At 34.4% G+C, this 25,341-nt stretch overlaps 1 protein-coding gene across 1 annotated transcript in view; it reads left to right on the top strand.

The window, feature by feature from the left end:
* CRPPA (CDP-L-ribitol pyrophosphorylase A) overlaps nucleotides 1-25,341 on the top strand; it is a 301,401-nt gene that overhangs the window by 270,066 nt on the left and 5,994 nt on the right. The gene's annotated exons all lie outside the window — the stretch shown is intronic.

The following is a 25,341-nucleotide window of genomic DNA, read 5'->3' as shown; positions in this document are numbered from 1 at the left end:
TTTATATTCTATGCAATGTTAATAAAATATTTTAATACATTATTATAAATATAATGTTATTTATGGTATATAAATATATATTACACATAATATATTAGTTACTGTATATATAAAATCTTCCCATTACCCTCCTCTTATTCTACCCCAGTAAATAATGAATACCTACTTTGTTCCATTAAATCTTCTCCAAATAATGCTGGTGTTTCATGCATTTGACACAATGGAGACACCATGAGAAAAAAAAAATATTTGTCTCCAACACTGTAAGTTCCTTAAGAATAAAGAGCAGTTGTTACTTAGCAATTGTTAGCATTAATTTGTAACTGTTTCAAGTTCTACCCATTTGAAGTTATTCTAGTTGGTAATTGAGTACTTCTTGAACTTCAGAAAGAGTGGCGCTTAGAATCATAGAAAAAATTATTTTTGAAATGCAGATGGAACTAGACTTAATACACAGGACACTCAGTTATTTGCTCTGTAAACTTGGATGAGATACCTCATTTTTTTAAGTTTATTTTCCTCATCTGTAAAGATAAAAGTTATATCATGCAGTTATTAAGTATATTAAATGAGTTAATTTAAAACATTTGGTAAAAGTTGGGTAAGAAACCTTAGTTCTGATCTATATTTAAATATATTGAAATGATTCCTGTGCTTTAATATCAATTACCAGTTTATAGTAAAATATTTAATACTTAAATTTTATACATATGTGGTCAAGGTGAATTAAAAATTTCATTTGCCGTTTAATCTACTCTTCCATAGTAATTGGCCTCAAGTATCACACAGTTTCATTTTTTATCTAAGAAGATAAAATTGAAGAGCCACTGAGAAGTAAGCAAAAAAGTATGAGAATTTGGGACACAAAAAAGGAGCCAGTGGAGAAGAAAGCGATGTGCTTCTCAACTTTTCTTCTAGAAAGAAGATAGGGATATTTGCCTCTGCCAAGGACATGGAAGGGAAATGGTACATAAATACATTATAAAGGGCACTGTAAGAGTTTTCATGCTTCAGAGATAAACAGATAATCATTACCATATACAAGTTAAAAATAGTATGGAAATAGTTTTTCATGGAAGATTAACAACTGAAACCAGAAATGTTTGTGGTTGCTCATATGGAAATTGCTTTGTTAGATGAATGTACTGACTGGGCAAGAAGTAGTCAGTAATTTGTGTGAGCTGTTACCCTCAGAGTTCAAAATCCTGTACCAAGTGGTTCTGATTTCAGATAACGTTGCATATGTTGGTAGAATTATCATTTCTCTTTGGCTTTTGAATCATTTATGAACAAGTTTTTTTTTTTTTTTTTAAGAGAAAAGAATAACCTTCCCTCTAGCCTTGTTTATTATCAGAGTGTAACATTCATGTGCGCTTGCTTAAGTGTTCATAACAAGGTTGTAGATCCCAAAAGGAGCTGAAGAATTATTTCTGGTGGTCTTTGAATGTGCCAGCTGAGGAAGCAAAATTCCAAATCAGTTTCAGGAACTTTTACAAATAACACTTAACCTAATTATAAGGCATAAAGCTCAATATATAGTTTATGTAACAGAGTCTTACCTAACCACAGAATAGTCAAAGAACAGTCAGACAGAAGTCTTTACAGAGGTATATAGTAACCTTTGGCTTGACATGATACTTCTTTAGATTTATTAAACCTTCTGGTTGTGCATTTGAAATTATGCCTGTTTAAAACATCCTTGTATGAATTTTCTATTTTGCTGTGAGCATTTCCAGGAGCATCTAACAATGATGATAAAAAGGTGATGATCAAAAGGCAGAAAATCCTCCATCTTTGCTTAAGCATATTGGAATAAGGTAGTTTTGAGATCTTGACCAAGGACATGTTAGTGTTATTTCTTTACTTTTCAAAACAGTGTATTCAACTTTTAGGGAAATAAAATTTTTAAAATTCAGATTCTAAGATGGGTATATTACTAAGTAATCATACTACAAAATTATTGTTACTTTTCAGAGACACTGAATACAGTGTTCACTTAAATAGGGAACTTCTCATGATACCTTTGCATTATGGTTAGATTTCATTTTGTGCAACTTTTAAGAATCATTTCTAATATTTTGACAAAGGGTAAATTTGTGTTGTGGCTAAATTTCAATCATAATTTGCAAAAGCAGGTTGAGAAATGTCAGGATTGCCCATATTCTTCCCATATACATTTCTGTATCATTTACTCCTACGGTCATTTTTACGTATCTGTTAAAACTTCAGAGAATATTCTGGAGGTATTATCATTATGTACAGGCAGGTTTCAAATGAAGAAATCATCCACTAATTGTCTCTTTTTCCACACCTCCCTTGCCTCATTAAAAGATGTGCTTTCTTATCTACTTTTCCTTTTTTGAGTAGTATTTTCCCATTATATAGACTAGAAACTGGAATCATTGAGGGAATTCTGAATATGTTTTCTTTGCCATATGTGTAAGACCTACATTGATCGTGTGCTCATCATTTTAGCCAAGGTCTCCCTTTATACCTACAAATACTTTATATCTACAAATAATTTCTTTCCCTACCTTTAATACAGTGGTTTTCAGCCAGAGGCAAATTTGCCCCCAGGAGACTTGTAGCTTTAATATCGGAGACATTCTGAGTTGTCATGACTGAGGGTGTGGTGCTGTGGGCATAGAGTGAGTGGAGGTTATGGACGATGACAAAGTTGCAGAAAGCATAGGACAGCCGCCAGTGGGCCTTCCTCAGCCCACAGAGAAAACCATGCTAAAGTTGAAAACCCCTGCTCCCATTTCTCTTTGGTCATTTCTCCTCCGGATTATTATTTTTTTTTAAATACTACTATTGCTGCTTAAATCACCTGATGAGGCATCTTTAAGGGTATAATCTTGAGTATAAGATCTAAATTCTGTTCCCTGGTTCCAAACTTGGTCAAGTCATACATTCTAATGCTGCTGCTGTGGGATCTTCTGTGGCCTTTGTTAGGGTGTTGTCTCCATAGTTGTCCTTCTCTGGCATGTATTTTGGGCCCCCATATCTTCACAGCTTCTCCCCACCCCACTCCTGTTCAGTGGTGCTGGAGAATTCTACTCCCTGCATTTCTGGACTCCAGCTCAATCCTGGAAGGTTTAGTTGACCATTGCAAGAAATCATTCCAATGAGCTTATGCCATTATCTGTATCTAATTATTAACCATTTATTTTCTCATTTCTGTGATTATCTTTGCTTTAAAAATTCCTTTCTATTGGTGAAATCCATTTTGCAGTAATAATATGGAGTAGTTTCCCTTTTGAAACCAGAAGTCTCACATACTTGGGAGCAGAATGAAAAGTGTCAGCCTCCTTGACTTTCTGCTAGATTTCGGAGCAGCCCGTGAGGCATTACCAGAGAATATTAAGATGTTAACCTTTGTATTATTCTTTAACTTTGTGACATACGTTTCGCCATAAAAATCTTTAGTGATTATAAATCTTTTATGACAGCACCTACCTGTTAACACATTGCTTTGTATCTCATGCTTCCCTATATAGCACTGTGTATATGCACAACAGATAGTTACTGTGTCAGCAGAGTAATGGGGCCAAGTCATCAAAAGTAGTACTAGAAACAAAGTAAACAGAACGCAGAATCTTGGCCAGGGAAGATTTGTAGATTATGAGGACTGAATAGATAAATATATTCATCTTTTTTGCTGAAAATTTACTAAAAATAAACCAAAACTAAAAACAAGATGTATGTTCCTTTCTGAAAAGAGGGAACCTACCCATCCTTAAATCACAAACTTCTAGGAATACCTTCCAGATGTTATTCAGCTTGGACCTAATTTTAAAAATAGGATGCAGAGATTCATTACTTATGTCCCTTGGCAGTATACAAAGGAAAAAAAGTTTGTTCAAGGGAGTTTCCCAATTACCGCACTTGGCAAAATGAGGCTGGGTCAGTGTTAGGAAGTTCATACTTACCCTTTGGATATCCATTCTCTGCTTTAGGAATGGGCAGTGTAAGGCGGAAGGATGGATCTGCAGTCATAGAGTTGTTTAGGTTTTTGGTGTTTTTTTTTTCTTAAATTGGTTTAATTCTGTTGTAAGGATTAAATAAAACAAACAAGACAGATGCTGCTAGGTGCCCATCTCCTCACTTCAGAAACCCAATTTTATTTGACACAGCAGTATCATTTCTTACCCATGCAGCTTGGGATGGTCTCTGTGATGTAACTGAAGATTTTCTAGAGTCTTTATTTAAAGGGACCCTTTTCTCTCTTTCTTCCTCCCATATGGAAAATATCTACTATGCACCATTAAAGGAACATAAATAATGCCAACTTCAAAAAAGAATAACATCTCTCTCTAGTAACCAAAATATCATAGCATATCTATTAGTTTTAACATTATAGTGAACTCACTATTACAGGGTTTTTGTTCCACCCAACTCCTATCAAGAGTTTGATCAGGACAACTGATTTTCTGAGGATATGATAGGCATGCAATAGGTACAGTCTGAGATGACCTTAGGTAGAACGTGGGGGGAAAAATTAAGTTCAGTAATTATTTATTTGAATATTGTGTGCGTACCATTCATTGGCTCAGGTCTTATGTGAAGCTAGGTCATTACTTTGGAAAGAATGGGTCCTGTGACTTAGAATGGCAATGTGTCAGAAATGGTGGAAAGTTTTTTCAGCAAAGAGAATGTCCTTTCTGGTCCCTAGGATTACTACATGTGGAGAATGAATGGGAGAGAAGAGGAGGGAGATGAAATGTAAATGTAGACTAGAAAAAGAGACAAAGCGACATCCTGAAAGAACTGCAGAAAATTATTAACAAATAGTGCCAGAAACCTAAATTTCCTTCCTTACAAATTTTTTTTTTCATTCAAAATATGTGCTTCCCTTCACAAATATGTGTTGGCTCCTACTCTGGTGTAGGTGTCATGAGAGAAACTTTGGATGCAATGCTGAGCCTGAGCCAACAAGATAATGTGGTACCTGGTATGAGCCTAGAGCTTCAGGCCAGGAGAGAATCGCATTAACCAACACCAAACTGGAACAGAGACAAGCGCTAAAAAGGAGAGGTACTGCGAGAGCCATTATGGATGGATTTCATCTCAGCAGGCTCATCAAGAAAGACTTTTTTGAGCAAGAGGAATGAAAATAAAACGCAACTTTGTCACCCAACCTGAAACCTCAAGGAAAGTAATGATAGAAGAGAACATTCTAGAGAAAGGTTAAGAATGCCTATGACTGAAGAGAACTTAAACTCAAAAGGCTTAAAAATAGGTTAATGAGGGGCGCCTGGGTGGCTCAGTGGATTAAGCCGCTGCCTTCGGCTCAGGTCATGATCTCAGGGTCCTGGGATCGAGTCCCGCATCGGGCTCTCTGCTCAGCAGGGTGCCTGCTTCCCTCTCTCTCTCTCTCTCTGCCTGTCTCTCCGTCTACTTGTGATCTCTCTCTGTCAAATAAATAAATAAAATCTTTAAAAAAAAATAGGTTAATGAGGTTAGAGTGGAGAGATAAAGGAGGAACATAATTATAGAGAAGCACAATGTGTGATTGACAAGATGGATCGAGTCATTTTTTCCTAAAAAATAATGGATTTGATAGTACTAATTAAAATTGGATGGATTGCTAAAACTTTGAAATTTTTGTTTTATGCTTTTAAAACTAAAACTTTTTGTTTTATGCTTTTACTCTCATGGCTTAGCTACAATAATCAAAGCAATATATACCAGTGTTTCTTATTTATAACTACACTATAAGGCTGAAAATAATTTATATATTATACATTTAGTCATGAAGTAAAACTAATTATTTTCTGATATCTACGGGTTGTTCATTACTGTTCTCCTTTCTTCTACTCATCTTATCCTTAATCATAATAACTATTTCTATGACTGTCATAGTGTTTTATAAATGAAATATATTTGGCATGTTCTTAATTCCATCCATTAGAGGAGACCCCTACTAAGATGGTTGTTATATTGGTCTAATTTGTCCTACCTTATAAGTCGGAAATGGCGAAGATTCTTCCTTTTCTTCACTGCCATGACTTATGTCCTAGCCAGACTCTAGCTTTCTTGCCAACTTACTCCTTCAGTTCTGTTATTCGTCATCTGGTTTCTTTCTTTTTTTTTTTTTTTTTGTATTAGAAACCCCTTTTACCTGATTTACCATTTATCTGAAAGTCACAAATTAGTGCCAACCCAGATTAGCAAACTTCTTGTTTAAACACAATTTTGATTCTCCTAACCATAGATTTGATTTCTTAAAGTTTTCTCAATCACTTTGGGAAAAGAAGAGAAAATAGCTTTCTTGGTCACTAGTATTTTTGGAGGAGGTTGAGATGAATTTTAGTAAACTTGTAAGACTATGTCTCTTTTCTTTTTCTACATAACACCCGAGAACGGGAAGAGTGATTTCTGTTGTTTCTCTTGTTGCGGGGTTATGGCAACCTCAAAAATTGCATAAACTTATTATTCCTGTAACTGAAATCTTGACCAAAATTAACATATTTTTGCAGTCTAAAAATGAATCCATTAACTATAAAACTGCATGAGTAAAATTTAATATTAGAATGTTAGTTGTGTGTGTGTGTGTGTGTGTGATTTAACTCTTTTTGAACATACTACAAATGTAGAGTCAAATTACTGCTTATGAGTACATTTATTAATATTTGTTGTTGAAAATTGTTTTAATTTGGAAATGTCAGTACTTTACCTGACACTTTTTAAGACTTAATTATGACCATTTTATGGGTTTTTATTTGTCTTGCTTTGTTTTTGCTAATGTAATAATTATCTTTTTTATTTTATTTCATAATTGGTTATTGCCACTATTTTGAGAGCTACCAAGTTTTGTGAATGGGGTCTTTGAAAATATTAAATTTTATAGTTGGTTATTGCTATTATATAGGAAAGTGCACATTATTGTGTGGAATTGATTTTATACCTAAGTACCTACTGAACTCTGTGAACAGTCCATAGTTCTTTTATATTTTTAAATGATTACTTTTTATGTTTAAGAAGTAGGCTACATTGTATGTTATTTTCCAATATTTTACCCTTCTATTTATTGTTCTTGTTACATTAGCTAAGAAATCCAGTACACTGACATATGTTAGCAGTGACGTCAGTTATCCTTGTGCTTTCTTTAAGGTAATTCTTAAAGAAATTCTTCTCCCCACTTTTTTTACTTCTTTTTGTTTTGTTAGGAATAGTTGTTAAATAGTACAAATACTAAATGTAATTAAAAGTTCACATTGTAGGGTTGCCTGGGTGGCTCAGTTGTTTGAGCTGATTTTGGCTCAGGTCATGATTTCCAGTAATGGGATCAAACCCCAGATATGGCTCCAAGCTTGGTGGGAATCTTCTTGAGATTCTCTCCCTTTCCCTCTGCCCCACTCTCTGCCCCTCCCCCTGTTTGTTTACACACATAAGCACACTCTCTCTAAAATAAATAAATCTTTTAAAAAAGTTCTTATTGCGTTTTCCCTTAATTTCGTAATGTGTTAAATTACAGATTTTTATATGTTGAAACTAAACTAGAAACCTTACTATAAACTCCTCTTTTTATATCATATTGTGATGAGAAAATTATATGTATATTATCATAACTTTAAGTTAATACAGTATGTTCACATTATTATTACTGTATAAATATCATTTATTCCTAATAGCTTGTTTCCCTTATAAGGAGGATCCTTTTTCCTTCTGTAATTTCCTGACAATTTAACATTGTCATTTCACTAGATTAAGTGCTCACATGATATGCTTTAGGCTGTGGGTAAACATCTTCATTGCCAGCCCCTCATTGCCAGCTCATGTCGGGGTTGAAGGATCTGCACCCGATTCCTGAGAATATAGTGCTTGATTACTTACTTTTAACATTGAGCCAGGATCTATTTCTGCGCCTTGAATTTGTTCTTTCTCAGCTTGAATCAACCCAGGATTGACTTCAGTGGAGCCCTACCTTGTACATTTTGGTTGGTGGTTTTTATTTCCATTCTAATGCCATCTCTCTGTTTCTCAGAAATTCTCCAAAATTTCTAGTCACATCATAGCATTACCCGTTATTCCCAAGTGTTATATATGTGTATTTGTGTGTGCATCTGTGAGCTTCCAAGTGCATTTCATCCCACCAACACCACCAGTACACATCTTTAGGGATTTAAAATGAGGAAGATGTGTTCTCAGTCTACCACCTTGATCAGCTTCTTAATGATTTATTATAATAAGAAACACTTACAAAAATAGATTTTTTCTTCTGATATATTCTCAAATTATCATCCATTAGACAGTCTACTTCATAAAATTTAAAAAGTAATTGATTTCTTCCTTAAAGGTGCACTTAGAATTTATAACACTTTCTTTGGGAGGGGTCCCCAAAGAGTCCACCATTATAATTCTTATTACTTATAATGAGTAAGTGTAATTATAAGTAATTACTTGTAATGAATAATAAATGACTCTCATTACTTATAATCCCATCATTGAAAGGTCATCCTGTCTTGGCTGTTATCTTTCTCATATTATCTTCAAATTTGTGGTGATTACTCTCTAGTTGATTGATTTAGTTTATTCTTAATGAACTTAAAAATGATTCTATTGGGTTGCATGAAAGAAATGAGCTATTTTTAGATGAACTGTATTTTATATAGATGTCTCCAGAGTAAACAGAGGAAGATATGCTTGTCTGTTTTACAACTGAAAACAAGAAATAACTAAGTCATTTACTTAGTTACTGTACCTAATATAACAAAAACTGTTTTATCTTTATTCAGAATTTTTAAAAGATCAAGTTTTAGTTATGGTTTCAAAAAAAGTAACCCCTTTTTTGTTGCTTTCTCTCCTTACCCCTTAGTAAAATAAGAAATTATATTTTACATGCCATATGATAAATTGTTTTGAGTGACACTTGAGAAGAGGTGATGAACAGTTTAATATCAAGATGAGTGTTAAGTCAAATTCAATATAAATTTTTTGTTTTGCTTATATTAATTAAAATATTTTGTCAGTATTTGGGTGCTGGAGAAAATGTATGTATTTGTCCCTCATTTGTCAAGCTATTTCATAAAACGATGAAAGTTATATGTAAAGCAGTTAAAATCCCACGAATTTAGTATCCTTTTTAAATCCAAATCCATGGATTTTTGTATAGTTTAATATGGCGTAATGACTTCTTCCCATACATCTTTAGCACCATATAGCTTGGCATGTTATGCATATTAAGAGTTCATTATCACCATCACATGATATTTATTGGGTGGCCTAGCAAGTTGGGTGAGCTTCTGCTTTGAGCTATAAAAATACTATTTTTGAAAAATATCTTTGGCTTCTTGTGATTGTTAGGCAAGTAGATGTTGCCGGACAGAGCTCTGAGTTACTGGGGCTTTTGAATTGTGTTTTTTAACAAACAAGCAGGTCTTCATGAATTAACATAGTCTACATTTGGACTTACCTGAATTTGAGTCTCTTGTGACTTACTATATTCACTATTCTTCTTCTATAATTTAATTAGATCTTTTGCTCTTTTATATCCTGTGGGAATTTGCAATGTATCAGACTGCAGGACATGACAACTATTTCTTTTGTCTTGAAGAAGAATAAGTATTTAGAATCTCATGTCATTGTTTAGGGTGTTTTAATGTCAAACATATTAAAATATAGTATTTATCAGTTATATTTACATTCTTCTTTTAACTATAACTCTTTTTTTTTTGTTTGTTTCATGAGCCTATTTTAAATAACCAAACTAATATAACTCTTGCATTCTGTTGTATTCTCTTAGAATCTTATGGCTAGTGGTGCCTGGGTGGTTCAGTGGGTTAAAGCCTCTGCCTTCAGCTTAGGTCATGATCTCAGGGTCCTGGGATCAAGCCCCACATCAGGCTCTCTGCTCAGCAAGGTGTATGCTTTCTCCCCCCTCCCCACCCCGCCATGCCTGCCTCTCTGCCTACTTGTAATCTCTGTCTGTCAAATAAACAAAATCTTTAAAAAAAAAAAAAAAAAGAATCTTATGGCTAAAATATTCCTGGTTGAAACAAGGGCTATTTTACTATTCAATTAAATCTATTTTGTTTCCCTCTTAAAACATTGACTTTTTTCCCTTTGATTCACCACATAATTAGTGGAAGGCAGAAAGTTAACATGCTATAAAGACATGTACAAGAAATTATTACCTCAGAATTAAAATGATTATTATAAATTAGGCTGTTACTGTAGTATTTATTATCAAGAATATGAAAGACAAGCCCAAAGACTTCTTCCATAATAATTAGACAGACTTCCCCTACCCACTTTTTCCTAAACTTCACAAGACATATTTTTAAAAATGAGTGGTATAATGTGTAGAATAATGTCATCGTGAGTGGCAATTTTCATAGGGAAGTTGTGTGAATATATGTTTTTGGTTTTTTTTCTGCAGTGCCAAGAGCTTATATCCAAGCAAAGTGTTGAAATCTAAAACAAAACAAATCTGAACAGGTTAGATTTCCTCATGCAAACTTTTCTTCAGTCTTTTAAGTCAAGAAATATTTCAGTCTATGAGATTATATTTTTATAAGAATAATGTATATAATAATTTCCTATCATTGAATTTGACATTTACTTGTAAATGCCTTTTAATATATTCCTATAAAGATTATCAATCATTTTTACTTTCATGAATTAGTGCTTACTATTCAGTAGTATCTCTCACTCCTTTCATTGGACATGTGTATAATCCAGACTGACGTTTTCTTTCTTGTAATTATTACTCCTCTTTGCTGGTATTTTAATTATTTATAGCCGCAAGCATTTATTTGTCTTTTAAAAGCCTTCCAATCCCAATCAGAATGAATAAACAATTAAAAGGAAGAAAGGTTTTGTAGTTCTTCTTTTCCTTTTGATTGTGTGTGTTCTATATAACACTTAAATTATTCTTTATGAAATTAGTATATCCAGGAAACTGGAGAATTACGCTTTAGGCTGAGTGAATGGAAAACATGTTAGTGTTTCCTTTGTAAGGTTTCCAGGATGTCACAGGAGATTTCTAATGTGCTGCTTGTTTGTGTTCTCCCTAGACCTTTTTCAGTTTATTAAAATGCTGGAACAATAATTAAAATGTTGTTTAGCCTTTCCTATGTTCTACACCTCACTGAAAACATGTCGGCAGAGAAAGCAAACGTTCATCATGGCTCAATATAAAACAGATTCCGCAAGGGATCATGCCAAACTCAACCAATCATAGCAGTCAAATCAATGTATGTTTTGTTTAATTTTTTATTTTTGCCTTTGCTTTAGCAACTTGACTCTGGTATTGTTGTTCCTTATGCCTTATCATTTTGTGACATGATAGTTCCTAAAATTGACAATGTTTCCTATCTTTGCAGTGTATATATTTGACTCTATAAACTGTAAGCGAAAATGACATTTAGACTCAGTAAATATTTGCTTTATGTCCTCTACGTCTGTTTTACAGAACTCCTTTTTTTTTTTTAATTCTTCCATCAATACCTACTGAAAACCGCTTGCTTCTACCTTTTGTCTAGATGTTACAAATTCTGCAGTGTCCTAATTTGCAAGTTAGGATTTTTATTATTATTAAGCAAAGAGTTGTTCTCTCATCAGTTTGTAGACACATCATAAAACATGAATTACCCTAGTGATTTTTTTTTCTTTTTTGCACTTGTGAAAGAAGAACATGCATACCATGGAGGTGTGAATGTGTGTTAGACCACACACCCAACTTATCGCTGTTGAATCACTTAAAAATCTCAAGAGGCATTATATTTTTTAATTTGGTATTTAATTAGGCCCTCCAAAAATAATGGATCCCTTCTTGAAATTGTCATTAAGAGCAAGTTTTCTTGGATAATTCTCTAATGTTAAATGTTTAGACTCTATAGATTCTGATTCTGGCTTCAGATCTGAGTTTCTCAGTTATTATCTGTGTGATGGTAGACATATTATTCAAACTTTGTTGGTGTAAGTTTTCTAAATAATGGAATTTACTTCATAGGGTTTGTTCTATTTTCTTAATTTTAACCCCCAAATGATTCTGTAAGATATCCTGTTTCATACTACTGCTGATTTTTTTTTAATAAAGATTTTATTTGTTTGACAGAGAGAGAGAACACAAGTGGGGAGGGGCAGAGGGAGAGGGAAAAGCAGACTCCCCTCTGAGCAAGGAGCCCAGTGTAGGCTAGATTCCAAGACTTTGAGATCATGACCTGAGCCCAAGGCAGACGCTTAATCTGACCTACACTAATGGTTTTTGACTTTTATGTTCATATTTACCTTTTTCTTATTAACTTAAAATCGATGATGATTTTATATTGCCTTGACCTTGTGTAAAATGAGAAACGCAGTATGATTTTCAACCCTGCTTATTATCTTTTCAAATTCCAGTGTTCTATGATGCACTTTAACTATTTTTTAAACCTTATCTTTGCAGAATAATTATTATTGAAGCATTGCTTTGCTTCATAACCTATTAAAAGCAATTATCCTTATCTCTGTATAACTGATTTTTTTCTTTTCCTGTAACAATTTGTAAATAGTAATGGATAACTAGGTACCTTTTTCTTTTCCATGGCCTTTTTGTATCAGGTTCCATAATATTACACTCCTCTGATTTCTTTTCCTAAAGTGTTTCTGCTCTTTCTCAGCCTCTTTACTTCTGTTATATCCCTAACTGCCGAAGGTTACTAGGACACTGTCCTGTGTGATTCCTAAGAGTTCTCATTTACTCTTGGGTTTTAAATACCCTGCGCATGTGCGCGTGAATCATTTCCATGCTCCAAACTCCCATGTACAACTGCTTATTTGATATTTTCTTTTGATTCTCCCTAGCATCTCAGATTTATCCCAACTGGACTTCATAACTTCCAGTATCCAAAAACCTGATTCTGGTGAATTGAACTTATTAGATAGTGACTATTCTAATAATTGCTTTTTGTCTTACAGTCTCTGTTTTTCTAGTGAATATACTGAACACAGTGAACAAAACTTACCTTTGGTTAGTGTTTATTTGGTATACTTTTTTCAGTCACTTGATTCTTAGCTTTTTGTGTCCTTGTGTTTTAGAAGTGACTATAGAGCTGTGTTTAATTTGTAATCCAACCTGAGAATCTCTGTGTTTCTATCCATGAGTTTAGTCATTTACATTTATTGAAATTAGAAAAATATTTGAAACAGGTGCTCCCACTTTTTTCTTTAGACTCCTGTCTATTGTGCTTTTCTCATATTTTTTCTTACAGAGATTTTTATTTGGTTGCTTTGCATTTTTTCTCAATTATTCATTTTAACTTTCATCTTGAAATAATTTCAGATTTATAAAAACTTCAAAAAGAGTACAAAGCATTCCTGTACACCCTAGACTCAGAATACCCAATATGAACATCTTATATCACCATAGTATCAAAATCAAGAATTAATTGATACAACACTATAAACTACAAATCTTACCAAATTTTGCTTTTTCTCCCACTGTTGACTTTTTCCTGGTCCAGAATCCAGTCTTGAAACACACATTCCCTATTGTTGGCACCACTTATTCGTCTCATTTAAACTGGGATATATCAATAGTATTTGTCTTTCATGACCTTTCCTTTTTGATAAATATTGGCCTGTTTTGTTATACAGTATCTGTCACTTTAGGTTTGTCTGATGAGCTTTCATGATTAAATTCAGGCTATGGATTTTTGACAAGAATATCACTGAAATAATGTATTCTTTTCAGTGCATCATATCCAGGGGCCACTTAACAGTATTTAGAAACCAAGATCTAGGCACCATGGGTTTTCCTTGCACCTGGTATGTCATTATTTGCAATACCTTTCAGTAGATATTGCTGGGGAATATACATGTTTTCATATAAATACTTACAGATCTATATATGTGTGTTTATACATAATACATAATCTATCTCAAATCAACTGAGTTCATACTGACATCTCTGTTTTCAATCCAACATTATGGTTCTTTCTAGCTTCTCCATTTTCTTATATATATAATCCCTTTCTCCACCAGTGAAGAATCTTTCATTCTAAGCAGTTAATTTCCTTCCTTTTTTATCCCTGGAATATACCCATGTGTAATTCCAGAAATGCCAATCTGTACCTCTGGGAATACACATTAGAACGAAATACTATCTTCCAAAATTACTTAGTTTAATTATCTTCTTTGCCATCCTTTTTAGGTTGGTTATTATAACATGTTGGAGTTAATTTGATCTTGTTAATAACCCACTTTGGATATCACCCTTCTGACTTAGTTGATTCTAATTGCTTATTTTTTTGAGTATGTAAAACATTAATGTGGTTCTAAATGTTACAACTGTGCAACAATTCTATTTAATTTGGAGTGTTATCTTACAGTCTTCTGCTTAACACTTCTTGGTTCATTAATCAAGGTGGTTAAATCCTTCTTTTGTGTAATAACTCTGCGTGGATGTGTTACGTTCTCTCCTATTTGCTGTGGATTTGGCTAGTTTATAGGGAACCTAATTCAGTGCTACCCTCGCCTGTCAATATAGCAAAATCCACTTACTTTTCATTTCTGTTCTTTAATGGTGGAAGAAGGACTTTTGTGTCCTTTAACTTTTTCATTCTCTTTAATATTTCAGGAGCCTGTATTTTCCCTTTTGCTTCTTTCCCTTTCACCACTCGGTTGACAGAGATGGCTTCTCTCTTCCTTTGTGTGTTTTTCACCACCAGGAGAAGACTGCCACTTGGAATCCAGCATGATTTCAAGTCCCTTAGAACTGGTCATGCTGGTCAGATGTGCACCTTTTCTTCCTATTTTCACAGTTAAGGCAGGCTTACTCTTTTTGGTGATAGTTTTAGATCAGCTTTACATTCATCAATAGCTCCCCTCTTCCTTCTTTCTAAGCTTTTCCAGACTACCTTTTGGCACCATAAGGCTTGTGACAAGGCACAAGAGTATGAGAAATTGCTCATTTACATTTGATGATTTTCTCTTTTTATTTTTTAACTTAAAGTTATTTTGAAGTTCAGAAGTTCTGTCTTCAAATTACACTGAGATTGTTGTATATGTGTGTGTGTTTCTGCGTATGTGTAGTTTTATTTGATCTTCTCATTGTTCAGTTTTGTTTTTCTTATCAGTCACACACTCTCTCTTTCTCTCTCTCTCTCTCTTTTAAGGTATTGTGGGAGCTGCCTTTGGCTTTAGCTGCCTGGAAGCCCTAACTCTTTCTTACTCTATTTTCTCTCAACTGATAAAGAACACATCCTATTGTTAGACATTTGTAGGCATTCTGAAATTTACTTTGTATATGTAAGGAAAAATCTAAACTGTGTATTTTTTTTTATTTTTGTATTTTTTTTTATTTTTAAATTTTTTAATAAACATATAATGTGTCTTTATCCCCAGGGGTACAGGTCTGTGACTCGCCAGGTTTACACATTTCGCAGCACTCATCATAGCACATACCCTCCCCAATGTCCATATCCCCACCACCCTCTCCCGTCCCCACTCCCCCTAGCAACCCTCAGTCTGTTTTTTGAGATTGAGTCTTTTATGGTTTGTCTCCCTCCCAATCCCATCTTCTTTCATTTTTTTCTTTTTCTACCCCCAAACCCCCCATGTTGCATCTCCACTTCCTCATATCAGGGAGATCATATGATAGTTGTCTTTCTCTGACTGACTCACTTCGCTAAGCATAATGCCCTCTAGTTCTATCCACATCATCGCAAATGGCAAGATTTCATTTCTTTTGATGGCTGCATAGTATTCCATTGTATATATATACCAAATCTTCTTTATCCATTCATCTGTTGATGGACATCTAGGTTCTTTCCATAGTTTGGCTATTGTGGACATTGCTGCTATAAACATTCAGGTGCACGTTCCCCTTCGGAACACCACGTTTGTATCTTTAGGATATATATCCAGTAGTGCAATCGCTGGGTCATAGGGTAGCTCTATTTTCAGCTTTTTGAGGAACCTCCACACTGTTTTCCAGAGTGGCTGCACCAGCTTGCATTCCCACCAGCAGTGCAGAAGGGTTCCCCTTTCTCTGCATCCTCACCAGCATCTGTCATTTCTTGACTTGTTCATTTTAGCCACTCTGACTGGTGTGAGGTGGTATCTCATTGTGGTTTTGATTTGTATTTCCCTGATGCCGAGAGATGTGGAGCATTTTTTCATGTGTCTGTTGGCCATCTGGATGCCTTCTTTGCAGAAATGTCTGTTCATGTCCTCTGCCCATTTCTTGATTGGATTATGTGTTCTTTGGGTGTTGAGTTTGCTAAGCTCTTTATAGATTTTGGATACTAGCCCTTTATCTGATATGTCGATGGGAAATATCTTCTCCCATTCTGTCAGTTGTCTTTTGGTTTTGTTAACTGTTTCCTTTGCTGTGCAAAAGCTTTTGATCTTGATGAAATCCCAATAGTTCATTTTTGCCCTTGCTTCCGTTGCCTTTGGTGATGTTCTTAAGAAGAAGTTGCTGCGGCTGAGGTCAAATAGGTTGCTGCCTGTGTTCTCCTCAAGGATTTTGATGGATTCCTTTCTCACATTGAGGTCCTTTACCCATTTTGAGTCTATTTTCGTGTGTGGTGTAAGGAAGTGGTCCAATTTCATTTTTCTGCATGTGGCTGTCCAATTTTCCCAGCACCATTTGTTGAAGAGGCTGTCTTTTTTCCATTGGACATTCCTTCCTGCTTTGTCGAAGATTAGTTGACCATAGAATTGAGGGTCTATTTCTGGGCTCTCTATTCTGTTGCATTGATCTATGTGTCTATTTTTGTGCCAGTACCATACTGTCTTGATGATGACAGCTTTGTAATAGAGCTTGAAGTCCGGAATTAAACTGTGTATTTTAATTGCTCTCCCAACAATTTCATTGATCTTAGAACATTTTGGTCACTCACCTAACACTTTTTATGCTACTGTTCTTAACCAGTATTTTTATTTATACTGTCTATTTAAATGTTACAGTTGTTGATTTTCTGGACACACTGCTTTCAGATTTATTTACTTATTTTAAAGCTCTTTAATTTTCCAAAGCAGTCTACCCTATTTGACCTTACTTTTGAAATTACTTTTCCTCCACTTGAGATACATCCTTTACTGTCAGAATATTTTTAGGAATAAACTTATATGAAGGAGTTCATATTTTATCTTCATTCTTGATACGTAGTGTTTGTGGTAGGAAGTTAAGAAGTATTCTAGGTAAACAGTGTTTGTTTATTTGTTGGAGAGAAACTATTTGCTTTTTGTCTATAGCACTTTGCAAATACTTCATTGTATTCTTGCTTCCATTGTTGCTGTGAGGAAAACTGTAGTAAGTCTGATTGTTAGTCCTCTGTTGGTCTGTCCTGTCTAGCTGCTTTAAGATTTTCTCTTTATATTTAGGTTTCACAATTCACTTATTCATCTACTTGTTGAATTTCCTTTTTATGAACCTTGGAATTTACTGGGTTTCCTTTATGAATGAGTTCATATATTCCATAACTTCTGGAAATTTTTTAGCAATAATTCTTATTTTTTTTCCCATTGTCTCCATTCTCCCTTTCTGGAGTTCTGATTAAATATATATTGGGCATTGTTATCATATTTGTGAAATTCCACAACCTCCTTTTACACTTCCTATTTCTTTGTCATTTCTGTTATGAATTTTGAGTCATTTCTCCAACTCTGCCTTCAGTTTCAATCATAGTCTTTTCAGTTATGTCTAATCTGTTTTCTGACGCATGCTTTTGGATTTTTTGTTTGTTTAAATTCAGTAATAGTTTTCGTTTGTAAAAGTTCTATTTCTTATATATTTCAAATCTGCATATTTGTGAATGTAGTTCTGCTTGTTCGTTTTTGTGTTTTCCCTCTTCATTTATTTGTTTTTTTTTCATAGTTTTAAAAATATTTTGTGTTTGAGAAGTTTAATGCTGGTTTTATTTTCATAATAAATTGGTCTTTTGTTTCCTTCATAACTTGTTATTATGAAAATGTGTATGTGTTTGTCTGACTTAACTGACTACATATTACATAAAATAGAGAAATGGGTGTCTGTTCACATCTTAATATATAGCCTACTATCTGGTGTCAGGTAAATTCTTTTTTTTTTTCTTTTTTTAAGATTTTATTTATTTATTTGACAGAGAGATCACAAGTAGGCAGAGAGGCAGGAGGGGAGAGAGAGAGGAGGAAGCAGGCTCCCCACTGAGCAGAGATTCCCAATGCGGGGCTCCATCCCAGGACCCTGAGATCATGACTTGAGCCAAAGACAGAGGCTTAACCCACTGAGCCACCCAGGCGCCCCTGGTGTTAGGTAAATTCTTAAATAGTTGTTGAAAGGAGTCCCTATTCTCATTGCATCATTGGTTAAGTAAGCTTTTTTTTCCTCGTTTCATCATTAAAAGTTAAGTTTTTAAATACTTCCTGTTTAGAGAAAAGTCTCCACTGATTGGTAATTTTTAGAGCCCTTGCATATCACAAATGTCTTCTTTTTTATTCTTCTAACACTTAGAATTCTAAGTTAACAATCTTTTCCTTAAATGCCATTTTCTTGTGGTACTTAGCATTTCACAAAAGACTGTCCTTCCCTATTGGAAATAATCTGTATTCTCTGCTGAAGGCTATTGAATTTTTATATTTAAATTTGAAGGTAATATGTGAATACGACTTCTTTGGGGATTGTCTCTAATTTTGCTGGGCACTTAATGATACCTCTGTCTATAATTTCTGACATTAAATTCAATTAAGGGAATTTTTTTTTCTGCATCATTATGGCTTCTGCAATATCTATTGTGTTTTCTCCCCAGATTTCCTTTATATAATTAAATTTTTAAATTAATGCCTTGACTTTTCATGAACTATTTCAGTCCTTTATTCCTCTGAGTTCTAAACATTTTCAAGTTTGACTCCCACTAATTGAATTCAGCTTTATATAGAAGAAGTAAGTTGTCTCCCACCTCCAGTGAGATTGCTAATTCAAAATACATTTATTTAATACCTACATGAAATCTCTTATGACATAAAAATTTTCCTGCTTTGTTCCCAGACCTATGACTGAAGAATCTTCTTGAATCTTAGTAGTGTTACTTAGTAGTAACACTTAGTAGTTACTTAGTAGTGTTACTTCAGAGAGATTTAATTCCAGTGATTCCAGATCCGCCTAGAATATTATTTTGCACATTTGATTTTTTTTCATTCTCCTCACTGGGAAGAAGCTTTCTAGGCAACTTCTACCATTTGTGATATCCTCCATGAGACAGAACTCCATTCTGATGTAGGAGGGACGTGGCCAGTTTAGTTTTTTGATAGTTAATACTGATAAAAAGAATACCAGTCTGGTTAGGATAGGACTCTCTTTATAAATTGTGATTTAAAGTTTCCTTCTTGGGAGGAGACTGAGTTTTTAATGTAATGGTAAACTTTCCACTTTACTGTGGAACTTGGATATTAAAATTTGGATACTAACTAATCACCCATTTAACCAATATTCAAGAGTCTAATGGTTATTAACTAGGTGTATTTTTCTTTTTAACTGCTCAAAACTATTCCAACAATAATTCTCTCTCTCTTTCTCCTCTCTCATTTTCTCTCTCTCTCTCTCATACACACACGGCTACTGAGAAAATATGTTTGCATTGACCCTATTTAAGTTTCTCCTGTATTAAGTTTGTAATTAAAATTTTGAATATAAATTTTATGGGAAAAACTTAGTCTTTCTGCTCTAAAAGAATTATCAATATTTTTGTATTAGTAGTTTTTCTACCTAGACCGTCCACTCAAGAACAAACTCTTCTGGATAATCTTTCTGTCCCTCCTGTCACCTTTCATGCATTATGGAAACAGTATCCATTCTTCACCATTCACACCTAGTATGTGTTGCTTTTCTGTTTATGCAGCCATCCTATCTCAGAATGTTTGCCTTGTCATCTGACTTTATCCCCTTGACTTGGGTATATTAGTGTAAATTTATCAGTGTCCCTTACATCTAACTCCCAGACCAGGTATTCTTTCGTAAAAGGGGGAACCATGTAGCGCAAAATTGTAGCTTTGATGTCTTTCCAATTTCTAAGTACAGATACAATTTTTTTCTTATTTTTATTTTTAGGAAGTTATTTCCATAAGGATATATCTTTTATCTCAATACTTTGATATTTCGGGGCACCTGGGTGGCTCAGTGGGTTAAAGACTTTGCCTTCGGCCCAGGTCATGATCCCAGGGTGTTGGGATTGAGCCCCAAATCGGGCTTTCTGCTTAGTAGGGAGCCTGCTTCCTCCTCTCTCTCTGCCTATCTCTCTGCCTGCTTGTGATCTCTGTTTGTAACATAAAAAAAAAGAAAAAACCCTGATATTTCCTAGATGTCTTAGTAGTCATATGCAAAGCCAGATCTTTATAGAATTCATTAGCAAATTAACCCAGTTAGTATATATTTATTGAGTACCTACTATGAATTAGTACTTTATTTGAGGTTATAATAAAATTTGGGAGAGTTGCCTTTTACTATCTGCAGTTTAGCTAAGAGAATAAGACTTATACATATGGAAATCTAATAAAAATTTTAGTAAGGGATTGTGAGACAGATTATGATAATGTAAATTACTGATGTTCAGTAAAACAGATACTAGTCATCACAGCCAGGTTTTCGGAAATTGATGTGAAGTAGAAAATTGCTAGGAAATCATTTTACTAAAGAAGGAATGACTGATTATACCAGTATGGCTATAGAAGTAGAGTCTGTAGAGAAGTAAGAACTGTGGCTAGAAGGGTTAATTAGGTTGATTGTGGACAATCTTAAATGCTTAAATGAAGAATGTGCTGAAAGAAACGTGAGTTTGATCTAAGGAAAATGGTGTCCTAGTTGAGTTGAGAGCAGTACCCACAGGCCAAAAAAGTAGCCAGTTAGGACATCCTAGAGGAATCAAGCTCCAGGATGATGTGGATGTAGACTTGGAGCAGTTGGAGTATGAGTGGTGAGGGACATCACAATAGGAAGCTAGGAGGACTTGGTAACTGCTGGGAGGGTTGTGTAGGATCAAAAAATTTTGCTCACTAAAGGGATGTTGTATATGAGACCACTTTTTCAAGTTTATTAAGTTGTAGAATTGATAGTATGAATGATGTTATAAGAAAATAAAGTATGACAGTGTGACAAATCCCAGATCTAGAAATAATTGACACAATAATGAACTGTTTGTTTCTCATGGTAGACAGCTGCTTGTTGGCTGCCCATGTTTTACCCCCCTGTACTCTGGCACTGAATACTACACGGTTTGGGTCTTTCCTATCTTTATTCTCTATTTCTATTCAGCAGAGTAATTGTGCTATGTCCCAGAGTTTTGGACCAATTACTTTTCTTTTTTTTTTTTTTTAAAGACTTTATTTATTTATTTGAGAGAGAGAGTGAGCATGTCCATGCGTGCAAGCACTAGTGGGGGAAGGGCAGAGGTAGAGAAGCAGACTCCCCACTGAGCAGGGAGCCCCACATGGGGCTTAACCCAGGACCCACATCTTGGGTTTGTTTTTTGGGTTTTTTTTTTTTAAGATTTTTTTTTTAGAGAGAAAGAGTGAGTGAGTGAGAGAGAGAACACAGCAGAGGGTGGGGCAAAGGGGGAGGGAGAAGCAGACTCTCCACTGAGCATGGAGCCTGACCCGGGGCTCTGTCTCAGGACACTGGGATCATGACCGGAGCAGAAAGCAGATGCTTAACCAACTGAACCACCCAGGTGCCTCCCAGGACCCATACCTTGAGCTGAGCCAAAACCAAGACTTGGACGCTTAACTGACTGTTCCACCCAAGTGCTCCTGACCAATTCCTTTTTCTTAGCTCTTTCTACAGATAAGTATTGAGCACTTAAAGTATGGCAAGGCATGGAGAATAGAGGAGACTACTGTGTGAGAATCATGTTAATAAGTAAATCCAGGTACATTTTCATAGTATTGTATTACCGAGGTATTCAGGAGATCGTAGTTTAACTCAAATGAGAAGAAAGCAAACGCTTTTTATTTGGAGAGGACTGTTTTGTTTTTCTCACACTCTGCCAGTAAGTGCTTTTTCCTGAAGTTTTGAATTTTATGCACACCATACATTCATCTTCATCTCCACTAGGGGGCAGTGTTTTACTGTTAGGTTTTTTTTGTTTTGTTTTGTTTTTTCTTCTGTGTGAGAAAAGGGTATATGAATTTTTTTATTTGGTATTATCTTACAAATGTAATAAAAATGTTAAAAGATTTCTAAGTCTAATTTAGCATTTTTAAATATTATATCTTCTGTATTTTTGTATATTGTACATGCTTTCTATAAAGATATGTAGATATAAATGTATGTATGGATATAGATTGTGCACTTTTATTTTTTTGGAAGCTTTTGACATTTTCTGGCATTTAAAATTTTTTTTATTAACATATAATGTATTAGTCATTTTCTGGCATTTTGATACTTTTTGCATGAGTTCACCAAAATAAGGATTGATGGCAGAAGGATATTAATGTCAAAATGAGAGCAACCTGGATTTTGGACAGTTTTGTAACGCATGGAAATTGAATTAGACTTTAGGAATGGAAGTTGCTGAGACAATGTACTGTTTACCTTTCAAAAAGGACTGTGTAATCTCCTGAGACATCTAAAGCCTAAATATGTATATACATATATTTTAACTTTATAGTTTTCCTTTTAACAGAGGACATTGTGTTCTTTAGGCGTGATGTGTGTGGAGGATGAATATCTCTAAAAGATTTCCTTTCAGGTTGTCTATAAAGATTTAGACAGCAATGATGTCATAGCTTTTCCTGCTATTCTTTGAGAGCATATTCCACAAAATCCACATAAATTTGATCCTAACAGCATACTATAAATTTGTTTATGTCCCGTTAATTCAAATACTGAGAGCTGTGTAGTACAATAATATAAATAAATGTATTAAAATAAGACTTTTAACAAGTTCTTCAAGTTTATGTGCCCTGGGAATAGTTTTGCCCTAAGTTGTCCTTGAGAAAATGGAAGGGAGCATTTAGTGAGTAAGGAATTTTGAAGACGTAGGCATTATAGAAAATTGATGACTTGTACACACTTCTGAGATGTAATTTCTCTGGAACTGCAGTCTTGCCCAAATAGTAATAGGTGATGGGAAGGTGGGAATGAAGAGCCACCATAAATTATGGAGGTTTTTCCTGTCATTCCCAACCTTCTATGAAAATAGTGACATCTCCTACTTGCCCTGATTTCCCAAATGTTGCCAGTGGCTTAGAAGTCCCATGAGAATTTCTGCATCAAAACTCTAGTACTCCATTGAAGATGATAGACACATACAACTGTCATAGGGAAACCTACCTATCAACCAGAAAACAAAACAAACCACATACAAAAACAGACACAAAAAAAGTCCAGGATTCAGTTGACAAGACTTAATTACTCTGGAGTAAATTTAGAATCACCTTATGTGTTTAAGAGAGAATATTAATTAGAACTTTTTTAGCATCTTTCATCTAAGCATAGTATATGTCATCTTAATCTTGAAATGACAAGGGATAAAGAAATAGCTAAATTTGGTGTTTCTTGATAAAACCCATGTGAATTCTCATTCTAAGTAATTCAGTTTGAGGGTATAGAAAACTTAAAAGAGCTATTATATATTTATATTTCATCTCATGTTTTTCCTAATATTTAAAAAATCTGACTATTGAGAAACTCTTCAGGATATGAATGAGCAATTGTTACTGTACTGAATAAAATTAAGTACAAACTTTTTGTTGTTTCCTTTAGCTTGACTTCCATGATGTTTTTCTTAACCTCTAAGTCAGCAGAAGAAAGCTAAGGCCTTGTGAATTATTAATATAATTCTTTCTTGGACCTTTTATTGAAGACTAAAGTATTCAAACAAAAAATGTTTTCTTTGCAGATTTTGAAGATTTTTTTTTATGGAAATGAATGTTTCCTGGAAATTTGGACAGTGTTCTATATTATTGATTTTATGTGATAAAAAATGAAATTTAGTTCCCAGGATTTAAACAGTCTTGAAACTAAATTTTAAAACAACTTATTTTTCTTATTAGAAGAATAAGTTGTGTTCATTATGGAAATTTTGAGAGTAAAACACAGAGAAGAAATGAGAATAGCCATGACTCCATCATCCAAAAATAACTCTTGTTGGGGCCCTCAGTGGCTCAGTCAGTTAAGTGTCTGCCTTCCGCTCAGGTCATGATCTCAGGGGTCCAGGGATTGAGTCCCAAGTGGGGCTTCCTGCTCAGCGGTTAGCCTGCTTCTCCCTCTCCCTCTGCTTGAACTCTTGTACTCTCTCTCAAATAAATACATAAAATCTTTAAAAAAAAAATTCTTGTTAACATTTTGATATTTTCCCTCCTAGTATTTTAAGAAATCAGGCCCATCCATTCTTTATTTCCTTTCTGACTGGCTTCTATTTTTTAAATACACTTATAACCAAGAAAGAATGAATGCTGCATTTTTGAGCTAGAAGTTATGTTTTTATTGTTTTATGACAGGATAGAGTTAGTTTGTTTTTTTTTTCCCAGTTTTATTGGGAAGTAATTGAGAAGAGTTAGCAATTTTTAAGATTTTTTTCAAAAATTTGACATAGCGTTGAACAGGATAATATAAAACAAGGCATTATGATGAAGATCTTTTAGATTTAAGAGAAAATGCAGACTAACTCATCTTGCCTCACTAAATAACCTTCTGTTTTTCTTTAAATTCAAGAAATGTATTCCTTTGATTTTTATGTGTGATTATGTAAAAATTGGTGTGCTGTGTTTCAAGTTTATGCTCTTTATGGCTGGAGAGTAGAAATTAAAGTAAAACTGAAGCCTGGAAATTGCTAGAGTTACAGATAGGAAATGAACTGCTGATAAATTTAATTTTAGTAGATTTATTTTTATATTTTTTTGTGGGAATTTGGGTGCTCACTTTCCCTGCAGTATCTTTGTGAGGTCTAGCCTATCACATTGTTATGCCACAATGAAAATCAGCCATGATTTCTTGTTCCCTCAGTATTTATTGTCCATTCTGGACTTTGAAGTTTTTGCCTCTTCTTATCCTTCCCCACCTCCTTCAGGAGTCATTCCAATGTTACGTGGTCTTACCACACTCTGAATTCTCTCATCCCTTTATGCCCAGCTGTAGCAATATTTCCGTCAGCCTGGTTCTTTGAATATTTACATGCATGATGATGGGTTGTTTTTCCTAGAAATGGGGTTGACTTTTTTTATGCTTGTTATTTTCATGTAGTAAACACACCCCAGGTGACATGGCTAATGAGAGAACCCATATGTGATTTTCTCAATGTCCCAAACAGGTGTTTTGATGGTGGCAGTGGGGTGTAGCAGTAGATAAGAAAGCAATAGGAAATGGAATGGTAATGTGGTCCTAAGTAGTAAGATGGTTATAGTAATAATTCACCATTTCTCTCTGTACTTCAG

The sequence above is a fragment of the Lutra lutra genome, chromosome 11, assembly GCF_902655055.1.
Source record: "Lutra lutra chromosome 11, mLutLut1.2, whole genome shotgun sequence".
In the NCBI taxonomy this organism is placed as follows: Eukaryota; Metazoa; Chordata; class Mammalia; order Carnivora; family Mustelidae; genus Lutra; species Lutra lutra.
This window is presented reverse-complemented; position numbering and strand designations above follow the sequence as displayed.